This window comes from Megalops cyprinoides, chromosome 8 (assembly GCF_013368585.1).
Source record: "Megalops cyprinoides isolate fMegCyp1 chromosome 8, fMegCyp1.pri, whole genome shotgun sequence".
Lineage (NCBI taxonomy): Eukaryota > Metazoa > Chordata > Actinopteri > Elopiformes > Megalopidae > Megalops > Megalops cyprinoides.
The window spans coordinates 3,313,029-3,328,547 of record NC_050590.1 but is presented as its reverse complement, the minus strand read 5'-3'; the positions used below and the strand labels follow the sequence as shown (position 1 = coordinate 3,328,547).

Sequence of the window (15,519 nt, the reverse complement as noted above, 5' to 3'; positions counted from 1 at the left end):
ATCTATTGTCAGTGTCGTCAAAGTTCACTATTCTACATTTAATTGTATTAATTATACAGCCTCTTTTATATTCAGAAGAAGCCTGACCCTCTTCCTGTTCACAAAAAAGTATTATAATTAATCCAGGTAAACTTTTTGAGTTTTTATTTCAACATCGAGCCTATGCAGGCTTGGGTATCGGAGGCTCACCCTGACCAGTAAGTTTATACCACACTACCACCCCTGCAATAAACAAAAGCTACCGCACAGATTTTCACTGTTCTTTTTTCCCCATCGAGAACACATTTTATTAGGCATTTGGTTTCCTCCCCTTAAGTACACATCCCTTCCCATATGTGTGTTTTATGTTCTTTTGTTTTTGTTATCTTCGCCTATTTATGAGTAACGACAATTATAAAATGCTTTTGAAAACGCATATCACACTGTTCAAACACAACTTACTGACTCAAATATAAAAAAAGACTGTTATGTAGAACTGGAGTCCAGCACATGTTTTAATGCGTTTTAATGCCTTTTGCTGTAACAGTAATATTTGCTACCATTTCCGACGATGAGTTTATACACTCGCGCAATGATACAGCATTGCCCTGAACTGACACTGTCCTGCTGTAGGCTTACTGTATTATTATCCATTAGACTTTCAAATAGGCTACACATATACAAGCCTATAGTATGCACACAACATGGCCATCTGTATACATTACTGTCTTTTTCTGCATACGGTAAATATCTCATTATATTGCCTACCTAGAGAGCACTCACAATACTGACCCAGAATGCAGAATGCAAAGCACGCAAAAATGTGAAGAGTGTCTGTATTTAACAAAATTCATTTAGAATCCATATCGATATTTTGGTGATTATGTCGCAAGTTTGAAACAGCAGTGGCTGTCCACATTGCACAGCACGTGGCGGGAGTTACTGATAAGGAACTCGCAGTCCACACCCAAAGGGGGAAGAGGGAAAAGTTTCATTTAAACAGAGAGGAATGCGTTTCTTCGCCGCATCCGGGTTGGTGTACCCTTTTCAAGAAACCCGCCCTGCATTCCTCCGTCCGGGAGAGATGGGCGAAGTGTACTAACTGATCAAGTTACCAACGAAACAACGAACCAAAACAGCCCTTCTGTCCCTAGAGTGCTGTCACTATGGTAACCGGTGGCAGGTGACTTTGAATTGAGAGACGCGGAAGAGCCATAGTCAATCTCGTCAATCAATCTTCTTTTTTTCCCCTTAAGTTTTGCGTCACTGTCTTAGTGGGCCGTTTACATTAACTTTTTGAAACATTTAGACTTAACGGAACATGACAGAACCGAAGTTGGCTACATTAGGGAAAATCTATCTAAAAAAACGCTTTTATGGTATCGCAGGAAAACGCAGTTAGTTGTGGTCAATGAGTTGGTTTCTCGCCCTCGCTCTGTCAGCAAAGTGACAGGTGAAAGTGTTGATTACTGGACACGCCTCTGTCAAAACTGAACAATTATTTTGCGGCAATCAGTACGGTGCGCGCTGCATTACACGCATTTTCCAAACTTGTGTCGCTTGGATAAGACTTTGAGAATCTTTCAGAACACAGCCATTTGTTAATGCGGTTGCGTTGTGAATGCGTGAAGATGGACAGATCTGAGCTTCAACGGCTGTTCTCAGCATGTGATGTTAATAAATCTGGTAAGATCGAGTACGAGGACTTTAAAGCCGTGTGCCGAGAGCTCAATGTCCCCGCCACAGAAGTAAAAAGTTTGTTCAAGGAGTTTGATGTGGACGAAGTTGGGTATGTCGATTTCGGCGACTTTTCGGCGAGGTTCAACGAGTTATCTGAAACTCTGGATTTTTCTGAGCTTGGAGAAGTAGCGCAAAATCAGAGAAGTGCTTGGGACGAATTTGAAGACTCAATGGACGGCGAAATAACTGTTTTGGGAAGGTAACTGTTACGTCTGTCTTAACTGACGTTAGCTGCCTAATTTAGTACTTTGAATAGTCCAGCTATATGTGCTAGCACATATTTAATTAGACACATTATCGTAGACATGTGGCTAATATGAAAATCTCGAGCTAGTAAGCAAGTAAACGTCTGCTATCATTGAGTGTACCAATATTTGCATCGCTTGCTGTAGTTACATAATAGTTAACAAGTAGCATTGAGCCGTTGGGACCTGGAAATTTTGCCATTCTTATGTTGATGTGATTGGACAAAGTAATGTGATCCCGCTTTTCATTTACTGAGATTCGGTTACAGGCTTTTGTAGTTTACAGAGGTGGTTTTCCTTTTAAACAAAATTTGATACCCAGCCATGGAGGACGATAGCTGTCTTATTCAAAAATAAATAAGTATATAAATAAATGTATAATTGAATGAATGAATATTTATTCACTTATTTCGCGATATGTGCATTGATTTATCTATGTATTTATACATTTATTTATGTAAGTATTTCTACGTGTATCTGCATCCTGTTTCGCTGAAAGATTTTAATAAAAGATTTAGACAGTTGTTGAGATCGAAGTGGTTGGGGTAGAGTATGGTAGCTAAAATATCTATTCTGAATAAACTACTCCAAAGCCTTAGATTTTGATTCACAGGTTGTGTGCTGTTGCTAAAGAAGCTACCATTCAGTGCGCTTCAGACCCACCCTCATAACTCAAAGATTTTTATTTATTTATTTATTTATTTATTTATATCAGACTCAGAATTGTTTTATTAGACTCAGTTTGTCAGAGTTCATCTGTGGGAGTCCATCTGCGGAGACCACTGAGGGAGTATTTTTGCTGTATGTTACATTAGCATAATTAACTATGTGACACAAACCCAGGAAGGTCCTGGGAATGTGTTGGTATTGTGCTGGAATGGTACACACCTGTTGGGCATAAGATGTTTGCATTTGTGGTCTCAGCCTTGTGTGTTTGGCAATGATGTGTAGATTTTCATGTATGTGTAATGTTTTGTCATTTTGCTGAATGCCCTTTGTGTTGGACTTCTGGAGTCGCTCTGGATAAGGGCATCTACTTGATATCTGCAGTGTAAATGTATTGTTAAATGTAGCTAGTCGTAAGTTGCTTTGTGAAAGTTGCTCGTTAGAAACTCTAACAAGGAAAGAGAAAGATGAGACAATTCTGGAGAAGGAGAAACATGACAAATAGGCTGTTTGTTTGTTTGGGCATTTGTAAATAGCACTTGGGTGGCACTGTCAAAGTCACTGTGGAAACCTCTGGAATTCATCTATGTAATTTACTGTTTTCTCCGCAGCATTCGAGATCAACTGGCTGAGGTTTACCAACAGATCCACTCCACCTCTGACTTTGCCCTTCTGTGCCAATTTGAAGCGCTGATCAAAGTGCTAGTTAATAAGAGCAAGGACCAGCTCATTGACAACCAGCGACTGGAGACCAGTTTTAGACGGTGAGAAGCCTTTTGTACCCACACGGGAGCAAAGCATTTTGGTGGCTTTGACCAGGAGAGGTGGACAGAGGGGCTGATGGGTTGAGGTTGCATGGAAGTTGTAAGAGACAGAAAGTGTTACTTTGAAAGGAACGCTAATTGATAAAAATTTAATCAATTTATTAATTTCACTCTTTGGCACCCATACATTACATTATCGTCATTTGGCAGAGCAAATTACGCATTGCACTTAATGAAGTGGCATGAAAAGTCGCATGAACAGGATGCCACTGTATAACCTTCAAATGCCTGCTGGTTGAAGTAAGTGGGGCTGGGCTTGGTCAGAAGGCTTGCACATGTAGATATGGGACCTCCTGGGAAGATCAGGCTGCTGCTGGAATTGGTATTGATGAACCAGTAGGGGGCAGTCTTTCCTGTGGACCAAGCAGCAATGGGGACGATGTGCTGTCTGTAGCACTGTCCTTAAAATGAGACACTCAACCGAGGTCCTGAATCATTGTGGATTTAAAAAGCCTACGGCACTTGAAGTGTCAGGGATTTTAATCCTGGAGTCCTGATCAAACTCCTAAAGTGGTTCTCTTCATCTGGCCTCTTGGTCATCCCCCAAAATGATCATTGGTGTAAAAGAAAATTTAGTTCTCAGTTGGACCTTCCTGACTGTACACAGGTTAATTAGACAAAATAAGATAAAAATGCCTGTAATGTAAATACGCACTAGTTTATGCTTAAAGATGGAAACTTTCTTTGTGATCTAACATCTTCAAGTAACTGTGTCTTTTTGTAACTGATGTAAAGCACAGTGTACTGTGATTCTCATCTGTGTCTAAATGTAAGAATTTGGAATTTTATCTAATATCTTTGGAGGTGAAATCATTTTTGTTGTACAGCCTGAGGTTTACAGGTCAATCATGTTTTGTGCTTCTCTTTTATTGGACACTTAGAAAGTGGGAGGAGCTGTTTGGAGAACATCATCACTGGTTCCATTTTCATGCTTGAGGGGCTGCTTATTGGCAGATAGGATGCCTTGTATAAGGAACCAGGAAGACAGAAATTAGACAGGGTTGTTCTGCTTGTTTTCCCCCATTCATTTCTCATCAGTGTCATCTCTGTTGTTCTTTGGAGAAATGTATTCACATGTCTGATTTTTTTGTAAGAGATATCAGTTGATAGTGCCACTCCTTGGTGTAATTGTAAGGTGTGTAGATGTCAGTCAGTGCAGTTCTTTTGTAGCTTCCTGTCTCAATCTGATTTCTGGAGGCTGGCTCAAGTGTGGTCACCTGACATTGGCAGAGTGGACTAGCACAGAGGAACAGCCACTCAGAGTAAAGTAGACGGCAGAGGTGAACCAGCACAGCCCAAACGTGCAAGGAACTAAACAGCACAAACTTGCGTGGGGCTAACCATTACCTAGAAGTTTACTGCTGGTGAAAGTCATGGTTCCAGGTGGTCAGAAAATCGGATGATATGAGGGATACCAGAGGAGTTCGCATGGTCTAGTCCTCAGAAGTGCTGCCGTTGGATGTCTGATGGTGGTGTCTGCAGGTGAAAGACGTGACCGGATGTTATTGTGTGCCGACAGGTTGGAGAAGATGACTGCTCGTCAGCTCACAGAGCTGGAGGATGAGTTCACTCAGATGGAGGACAGGGTGAGAAACCATGTGGGGGTGGGAGGGGACAGTGTGGCATGCATTATTAATTGCATGAGGGACATGCATTGTATTCCAGTTTAATAGTAGTATAATAATAGTAATTAATCCACTCACAGATTTATGTTCTTCAGTTAACATAAATGTAAGGTTCTGAATGATTTTAAATAGATGTTAGGCAGTGTTCCAAGGCAAAGCAGGTACCTTTTCTCTTTAGATAAATAAATGCCATGCCAAGCCTCCATTTGTACCCTTTCCTGCGCCGCCGTGTTTGCTGAGAGAATGCAATGAATCACTGAAAAGGCCTGTGTTTGTCTGTCTGTTTAAACAAAGAACAGTTCCTGGACACTCCCCACCTCAGCATTCCTGCTTGTGTTTCTCTCTGTCGTTCACCTGCATTCTTGCGCTGCAGGAAGCAGCCATTCAGTAGGGACTGAAGAAGTGGCCAGCAGCTTCACAAAGGCCTCCACATTAGCTATGTGTTAATAAAGGTTGGGTTCCCCCCCCTCCACAGGAACGCCAGAAAATGGAGGCAACCGTGGATGAAATGCAGAAGAGCCATAACAGCGAGGTGGCAGAGTTACGGGCTACTCTGGAGAGACTTAGACAGGTAGGAGGAGGGGGGACACAATGCCGCTCTTTCAGACCAGCCACATATTGCAGTGGGGTAGGGGGTGGCAGGGGGGTGGTGGTGTCCGGTTTCAGTCTTGGTCAAGGTAGTAGTAGTAGTGCTTTCAGGTGTTACACACTGAGACATTCATATCACAAGAAATGATATGTGAGGGGAGAATTTTCGCAGTTAATTGCACAAATGGGAGAGCAATAGTAAACCATTTACATTCCTATTTTGTTTTGTCAGCTCTCTACTCACGTCTTCATTTATTTCAAAAAGGGCTTTAAACTGATCACACACGTAATTGCTATACTGTATTCAGCACTGGCACGAACTACACCAACTTCTCACTCAAGTGAGAACCACTTCTGGTTACATATTCTTTGTGACCACAGTACAATCATCATTTTTTTTTTCTTGTACACCAAACATTGCATGACATGTTCCTGATATTTCCAGTATTTTACATTTTATTTCAATGTGTTTTTTTTTTTTCAGTACCAAGAGGAATCGCAGCACGAGAGTTCTAGAATGGATATGCAAAAGTTGAAAAGCCTGCTCCATCAGAAGATGCAGGTACATCGATGGTGCGCACAGCAGCTAACGAATCCCTCACTTTCAGCCCGGGAGAAGTCACTCATCTCTTTTCTTCTGCAGGAAAATGAGCAGCTCAAGAGCTCCCTCCTCTCCGCTCAGGTGAACATTTCCGTTCTGCAAGGGGAGCTGGATCAGCTGAAGACTGAGTGTGCTGATGAGATGCTGCAGCAGGATGGGTGAGAGCAAGGAGCGTCTCACAGGGGCTGTGCACACAGGTTACAGTCACCTGGTGCTGCCTGTGGCATCACTTGTTACAAACGCAGAGCTTCTGTGACACCATGTTGGGTGCTGTCTCCTACAGGGAGAATAATAACTTGAGAGAGATGCTGAGAGAGAGCTAGTCATTCTCCCACCACATTGAGATCCAATAAGTCAACAACAGGATTTTTGCTCTGTTTTGCAATATGGCTGTTAGTCCTTGGCCATGTATGGAATAACAGTAATCGTAACAATAAAAATATCTAAATCTCACAGGTTTAAATGAATACAGTTGGTGACACCACAAAAATGAGTAAAACCAACCTTGAACAACAATAATGGATATTGTGAAAGTGACATATAGAGTACTAAGTTATACATTGGTGGTCCAGTCATGAAATGCTAGCCAGTCAGTGCTATTTAAAAATAAATGGAGATGATGGAGATGAGGTGAACGTATGATGATAAGGTATAAAGAATTATCAACAGGTGTGTTGAAATGTTAAGACATTCTTTGCTGTGACTGACAAATTATATTGTTGTTGATGTTTGTAGTTGTAGTTTTACTTTCTGCCTTTCAGATGGCTGAATTTTAGGTGTTTCTCCATAACCTCTTTTTTCATTTGAATGATGCACAGGAATAAAGAAAAGGATGATACCAAAGTAACCATAGTATATTCACATGCACATGATGTAAAATCTTTATCAGCAGAAACACATCAGCTTTCATATCTTCTCATTGTCCCCTCCTCTCCTTTCAGGGATATGCATAGACCACTATGTGACAGCAACGAAACCTCACTGTCTATAGGGAATGTCACATTGAGAGATATAAGGGTATGTGTTGCTCATATTTTAAGGGAAAGGCAGAGTTTTCCTGATGCTGTGAGATTCAGCTTCTCAAAGGCTGCCTCTGTGTAGCTCTTTCCCACAGATGAAACCCCGTTGTGGAGGCTGAGGTCCATGCAACAGAGCAGCCCAAACAACCGGTAAAGGTCCAGCTGCTCCCCTAGACAAAGTGTCGCAACGCTATGGCTTACATATTTTGACCTCATTGATCCAAGAGCATGGGACTTGAGGTGGTACTTCTCTTTGCAGCTCAGCCAGCGAAGCCGTGAGTGAGGCTGTTGACTCCAGCAGATCGGAGTTCTTGCATGTGGGTAGCTGGGCTGAAGACTCCCTGGACAGCGGAAGCACAGTGTCATTGGCCATGACGGATGGCTCGAGCAGCGAATATGACAGCGAAGACAGCCAGGAGTCTGTGGACACGGTAAATCAGTTAGTCCTCTGTGCCCTCTGATGTTGAGTTCAGGGCTATAGCAACCTGTGGTCCTTATTTCCTTTCTTGGCTAGATCCTATTTTGAAATGTCAGACGTTTGACAGCATGGCCCTACCTATCTCCCTGTGGCAGATATCTGAGGCGGCGGTGTCTGTGGCTCCCAGCAAGTGTAGCTCCATTGCCTCCTCTGTCCGAAGACGCCTCTCTGTATTCTCCTCTAAGGTAAGGAGTGATATTTGAGTGACTGTAGTGAGATGGGAGCCAGAGGCTAGCACCTCCTGCCGCAGTGTGCCCATCGCTAGGGCTATGACGTTATGGATTTTTTCTTACCGCTGTGAAAAAGCAACGTATCCCTGCGGTTTGGTGGTTTAGCGCCAATGCCCCCCCAAAAAAAAAAAAAAAAAAAATTATGGTCTCTTTAAAAAATAAACAAGAGGTCAAGAATGCATGCAGCTTGTAAATGGATAAGTAATAAAACAGTCCTCTTTATTCTTCAAACAGCAAATGATATGCTTTAGGCAAAATTACAGCTATAATAATAATAATAATAATAATAATAATTAGGCTATAGCCTGATTTGGCTTTTTCAAAGTACAACATAAAAGAGGGAACATGCATATTAAGAAACAGTCGGTAAACAGGCTAGCCTATGAGTCGGTACAATAAGTGCTCATTGTACAACTACTCAATGGCTGCTAAAGTGAATCACCATATCCTGCAGGTTTGATTTTCGGTCTTCATGTTTCTTGCCAGGAAAACCAGCATGTTAACTTTGTCTGGTTTAAGGGAGGACAGTCAATGATGATAACTAAACAATGATTATTGTGTTTATACTTCATATCGCACACCATATGCACTCCTGTAACTTTCACCAGCAAAAAATTAAAATACAAAAAAAAAAATTTGCAGTGATGACGGTAATGAGCTCAACCCCGCGGCAGGCATCACATGGCCACGGTATTGCGGTAATGAGGTTATCGCCACAGCCCTACCCATCGCAGCAAAGGGGGCATTGAGTTTTATTTCACAATGATAGACGGGCACACTCTTGAGGACAATACTTTCAGCCATTACCCTTCCAAGCGACAGCAAAGTTTAGATTCCAGTATTTTATAGAAAATGACCAGGTGTGGTGTAGCTGCGACCGTCCTTATCTGAAACCCCTTTCTGGGTTTCTGTACTGAAAACAGGTGGATACAGACACACTCAGCTCTGAAGCACCTGCTCCCACGTACAGGCTGGTTCTGGCGGGAGATGCGGGTTCAGGAAAATCCAGCTTCCTTCTGCGACTGAGCACCAACACATTCAGGAGGAATATACAGTCAACGCTGGGTAAGGGTGTACCAAGTGCAAATCCCAGTTCAGGGTGGCTAGCTGATGTAGACATTATTCACAACACGTAAATGCTTCATGTGTCAAGCTATTAAAGTATAAATGTATAAATTCCTGATAAATATGGATTTGGCCTTATTGAGAGACTTCTACTGTGTGATATAGGGGTAGATTTCCTGATCAAGAAAATGCTGGTGGATGGAGAGAAGACTACCCTGCAGTTCTGGGACACGGCAGGACAAGAAAGGTACAGCATTCTCTGTCAGTCTGACATTAAATGTGTAGTAGGGACCTATACCCTGCCCGTCAAACCAGCACTGTTGCTCTGGAAGAAAATTCTCTCTCGGCCGTTCTCCCATGAAAGGTTCCGGAGCGTTGCCAGGTCCTATTTCCGCAAGGCCCATGGAGTTCTGCTGCTGTATGATGTCACTTCAGAGAGAAGCTTCCTGAATGTGCGGCAGTGGATGGACCAGATTCAGGTGGGATTCTAGGTTTGGTTTGTGTGTTTGGACCGCTTTACTGTAAGACTGGGTGTACAATACACATCTGGCAAGTGATAAGCCATTGAAAAATTGGGTTAACCATGAAATGTGCTAAACAAAATCACCTATGACTGGTTGTTGTGCGTTTCTTGAGCAGACCACAACGGTAGCCCCTTCTCAACTGGCACAACAGTGCAGATGACATTTCATAACATCTCATTTAGCTCACCATAATCCTACAGGAAACCACCTGGACTAACAAGCACCACCTCCCTGTTTTCCCCAGGAATCCACACATGAATGTCCTCCCACATGTGTCATTGGAAACAAAACTGACTTGCGGGCAGAGAGACCTGAGGGCAGTTGTGTGACCACTGCTGATGGGGAGAAGTTGGCCAAGGTGAGCCTTCTCTGTTTACCTGGACAAACGAGAGCTGAATGCCAGATGAACAGGTGTTGAATCCACTCCGCTTTATTGGTTTTAGGCGTACAGTGCCCTCTTCTGTGAAACCAGTGCCAAAGATGGAATTGGCGTGATTGAATCTGTCCTCCATCTTGCAAGGTAAACCACCTTTAAAAAGAGATGATACTATAACCTGACAATGTTTCTTGAAGAGACATTTATGATTTATTAGTTGGGAGTAAATGTTGCATTTTTTCATCATCAAAAAGGGAAGTGAAAATGTTTGCACAACAGCAACAGAAGTCAAAACCACAGTCAAGCCTGAGCTTAAGTTTGAGAGATGGAAAGAAGAAAGCACTCAGTAACTGCTGTGCAGTGTAGCTGCACATTCTCACCACCACGAGGGACCGGTAACACCGTGGCCTTTGCCAGAATCCAAATTCTTGAGGCCAGTAGTGGCTATGAGAAAGATATTCTCCCATTATGGGAAATTTTTATAATTTCCATATTGAATAGGTGAGTAAATGAAGAGAAGCAGTCATTTGTCAGCCCTGTTTGAAGGACATCACACTTGGAAGGAATTTGCTTGTGGAGAAAGACCCACTAAGTGAAATCTTAATTTATAACTAGGCCGAAAAATCATTAGGATCAGTATGAAAAATTCAGTCATGTGGAACAGAGTCTACGATTAGTAAGCAGCTATGATCTCATGAAAATGATTCTCACCAAAGTATTCATGGACTAATTTTAAGGCTTTCGGCACTCTTTATGTTTGTATTTATAATGTATTTCTTGTATATATCTTTCGTTAAAAGTTTGTGTTGCATTGAAAAAGTATGTTGTGACAGAATAAGTGTATGGATGTACAGATATTTTTAAAATGAAAAATAATAAAGGTGAATAATTTGTAAATATTATGTATCAGTTGTATTTGTCAAGCACATGCTCTTTTCTGGGTCATCTTGTACGGATGACATATCCACTTATACAGCTGGATATTACTGGTACAGTCAACAGCAGTGCCTCACCTGGGACTGGTCTAGTAGCCTGTCTCTTATGAGACAAGTTCCTTAACTGGTTACAAATTGATAAAATTGTATGGATTGACCTCTCCCAGCTCGCCACTTACATGCATTAATGAACTCACCGAATTCAATGATCCATCAATTAAAATTGACAAACCCAAAGAAATGCTGACAGTTAAGAATATGCTAAAATTGTTCTCTCAATCTTGTCAATCTTGGAGTGTAAGGCTTGGATGTGTCTTTAATTTCCACCATGCCCACAGTAATGATCCAACCACTAAGTCCAAAAGCAACCCAGCTAATAGTGCCCCATGGTTCAGATGACCTTTTGAGTACTGAACCAAGGAGAGTAGTCTGGTGTCCGGATGGATCCAGACTGAATTGGATGGTCTTAGTTTGTTCAGACAAGTTGGCAGCAAAGGACATCATCCAGATCGAGCTTATGGCCTCAAAAGACATCTACCATTTCATTTCTACCATTTCATTATATCTCTCAGGGTTAAGATTGCAGGACAATTTCCTCAATATGAACTATAGTCCCTTGAGGGAATCTAATGATGATTTGATTTGGGAGTTTCATCATCGTGGCTGTATTATGGCGGTAGTTCATTGTGATCTCCTGTTTATGGGTATTCACAAGCTATGGGGCACTAACCCTCTGTACTCGGGTTTCCCTTACATCATCCTTGATAGTCATTCTAGCCATGCATTTTTCTACACAAACATTGGCCCTCACACTACACAGGGGTTGCTGGGAACCACCCAGTGAATGTCCTGAGTGTGCACATGTCTAGATTAGGGATAAAGTAGAGGGTTGGGCTATCTTCATGATAGGCCAGCACAGGTGGTGTTTCGATACACATGTGGGTGTAATTCTGCCAAAAGCCCACATTAAGAACTGACTTCTTGTAAATATACTGTATCTCAATAATTGGTAGGTTGAGGATTTATCCTACTTCCAGGGTTTCTTGGTGGACATATATAGGAATAACACTACCAAGACTAGGGTATATGGATTTGCAAGTTTTGAACTGTGGTGATGGTAGCAGACTTTTCAATGTTCTTGACCATAGTGAGAGGAACGTGGTATGAAGAGATCCTTCCTTTGCTCAGGCTATTTACAGCAGAGCTCACTTCTCTAAATAAGTCTGACATTAGATCCCTAACCATACTCACTTAAGAGGGTTCTGTTTCCACAACACGGGACAGCCTGCTGAGGGCATAGATGGCACTATTCATGAGTGCTGAATGTATGTTGATTGTAAGGATTGTACCTTGTAGCCTTCTACCCTTGTTTTGCAGCTGCTATTGTTGGATGAACAGTTTCAGCTGTATCTCTGGCATTTCCCTCTCATTTTGTTCACCTGGCTTTTGACTGTGACTACGCAGCACGAGTTAGCAGCAGAGAGACCAACGGAAAACAGTGAATAAGCTGCACTCAGTTCTTCTCCAGTGACTTAAGAATTTCCGCAACTGTTCTAAGATGTAGGCAGTTGTCAGCCAAGCATGCATTGTGGGAGACCACCCCAGAGCATCTCCCACAATGCAGTCATACTAGTGGCAGTGGGTGACAGGAGTTGTGATGGCTGGAATTGACAGCAGACTGAACAATCTGCTTAACATACTCCTTAATATCTTCAGCCATGAATGGCTAATACCGGTTTGTGGGTTTTATAAGTGGCTCTGGTGCCTCAATGACCCCCACAAGGTGTGTCATGGGCATGTACAATCATCTCCCCCCTTTGGTCAGATGGGACAACCCATCGAGGTGGTTTCTGATTGTTTGGGGTGTACACCAACAACCCTTTTTCAATCTTCTGGTTCTGTGTGAGATACAATTTCTTAAGATCATCAAAGTGTTCCAATAATTTAGGTGAAGCAGAGTATTTCTGGGGGTCAGACACAAACTGATAAATGACCTTGATGACTGAATCTTTTTGGCAACCAGGTCAGTGTCAAAGGTGCCACCTAATGTTTTGGGCTTTAGCTAACTTGTCAGCTTCATTGTTGCCATACTTGTCCGGGCCTGGGACCCGAGACTCTCCCTTGACCTTCTTCCAGTCTGAGCATATCACCAACTCTGTGATATTAGCGACAATAAGCACACTGGCTATCTCTACATACTGGCTAGTATCTGATCCAAGTTGATACCGCTGGTGTTTACAGTAAATTGGATACAGGATACAAATAGGATACATTTTATAACTACTGTTAGTTACTACTATCAAAACTCACATGTCTTAAAGTACATTGTACAATTTCAAGTATTCTATGTAATTCTATCTGCCCAGTGCCGGCCAGAAGCAGACTCCCCGGCTCCCCCTCTGAGCCGGGTTCTGCTCAAGGTTTCTTCCTGTAAATTAGGGAGTTTCTCCTTGCCACTGTTGCCTTGGGCTTGCTCTCAGGGGGTCTCAGGCCTGGGAAAAATGTAAAGCTGCTTTGTGACAACTTGTGTTGTAAAAAGTGCTATACAAATAAAATTGAATTGAATAAAATTACAACTATACCAACTTGGACATCGCTGTCATAATTGAACGAGCACCCATTCACACAGACGGCCACGTTAGGTGTTAGGTGGCCACGCTAAACATTATCGTTGTAGTAATGATGATCAGATGGCAACAAATGTGCAGTCACCATCATGAAGAGCTCTTGAAGTTTTCCTTAAGTCACAACACTGGCATTCTTTTTCTGTTTAAGAAAGAAATGGGTTGGTAGCTAGTTTCAATAATAATCCGCCCTCCAGTGTAGCTCGAGAAATGTTCCACTATCCACACTGTAGTGAGTTGGGCCTTTTCACAGTCTGGAAACTAGAGTTGAACACTGGTCAACGCAGTCACAGGACTGCACGCTCCAAAGACTGTGAGTTTGCAGCGGCGATTCAGTGTTGGTCGGCAATTATCGATTTAGGGAGGAGAAGCGGACCACAGTTTCATCTAAGCCCAGTGTTGTTCACTGTCAGTGTTGGACCTTCACAACATTGGAAGCGGCACACAGATCAGATACTTGGGTGTCACCCTGACATAGTTAAACCTATGGTAGCACATGAGCCCTCAAACAGTATGCAGCCTGCACCTGAGGCTGATGAAAACATGAGTTGTCTGGTTCGGGCAATAATTCAAGCACCCCTTCTTCAAATCAAGCTGAAACTGCACCCACTGAACCACCAGCTACATCCCAGCAGATTACAAGGAGATATCCCTCTCAGGTTTGTAAACCCCCAGACTGACTGACTCCTTAGTTATGGGGAATCCAGTAGACTCTGAAAATAGTTTTGCTAGAGAATTGGGTCTGAAGAAAAGGGCAGAATAATCCCTTGACCCACTCAAGGTTTTGGGGCAGCCTACCCCCAGCCTTAGTTAAAAAAAAAAAAAAGTGTTGATAAAAGTTCAGAAAAAAAGGTACACTTTGTATTGAAAACCTTATTAGCAACTGAAATACTGTAATTGTTTGACTGTTAGTTGTTAAATTTTAGAGGCATAAGTATTGCAGTTCAGTCTGGTATAATGACTAGTTGTTGAATAAGGGGGAAGGAGTTGTGATGTATTAGTGTTCTTATTGCTACGTTGGAGGATCTAGAGGGCGCTAATCCCCTCTGCTGTCGTGTTTACCATTCCAAAATAAACCAGTGAAGAAGAGGCCCAGCCACGGAATCTAACTTATGGAGTGATGGTGATTCTCCAGTTACCATGATAATGTGGTAGTGAGTACAGTTAGTACGAATGCATATTGATGCATACATAACAAGAAGCAGCTGAGGTAACCGAGATCAGAAACAGCCAACCTGGCTAATTCCTAATGCGGATGTGGGCGTGCATAACGTCAATCGACTGCAAGCACATTTGACCTCCAGCCTGTAGTGGGCGGTAATGTGGCTGATTTGGTTGTTCCAAGTCAATAAACAAAATCCCTGGGTCACACCACAATGCTATTCAAGCATGTGCAAGACCAACTTTTCCCCACATGGACCACCAGCTGTAGCTGGTGTATTATACCTTAATTTAAGTTACTACGCCTGATTTCAATTATAGCAACTTGATAAATCAAGATTACTGAACATTACTAAACATTATTGATTTGTCAAGTCATCATAAGTCGCTGTAATAACATAATTTATAATATTCAAATGAGACTTAACACTATAGTGATTAACACTATATTGCCATTGTGAACCTATATGATTCACAGACCTCCATTAAATTCACCATACAGTGTATGTCAGTTGATTTGTGGATGTTTCATTCAAATTACATACATCATTCAAACAACATAAGCATCCACTATCTCATGTGCATCCACGGTCTAGACCTGCAGTCTTGGCTAACATGCCTTAACAGTCTGTGGTCATGTAAGCAGCAATACTGACACTCAATAACTGCAACTTCATTTTTTACTTCTGCTGAGGGTAGCAGAGATATTAAATTACATTCATATCCCCTTTCAAGGTACTCTTCTGTTGAGATTGGGATGTTCTCACCTCAACGACCACCACAGATGCAATAAGAAGACCAACAATGAAATGAAAAAGCAACATTTTATTACATTATTT

At 42.1% G+C, this 15,519-nt stretch overlaps 1 pseudogene; it reads left to right on the top strand.

The window, feature by feature from the left end:
* Nucleotides 1–1,610: 1,610 nt before the first annotated feature.
* On the top strand, nucleotides 1,611–10,334 carry LOC118782234 (annotated as a pseudogene).
* Nucleotides 10,335–15,519: the final 5,185 nt, after the last annotated feature.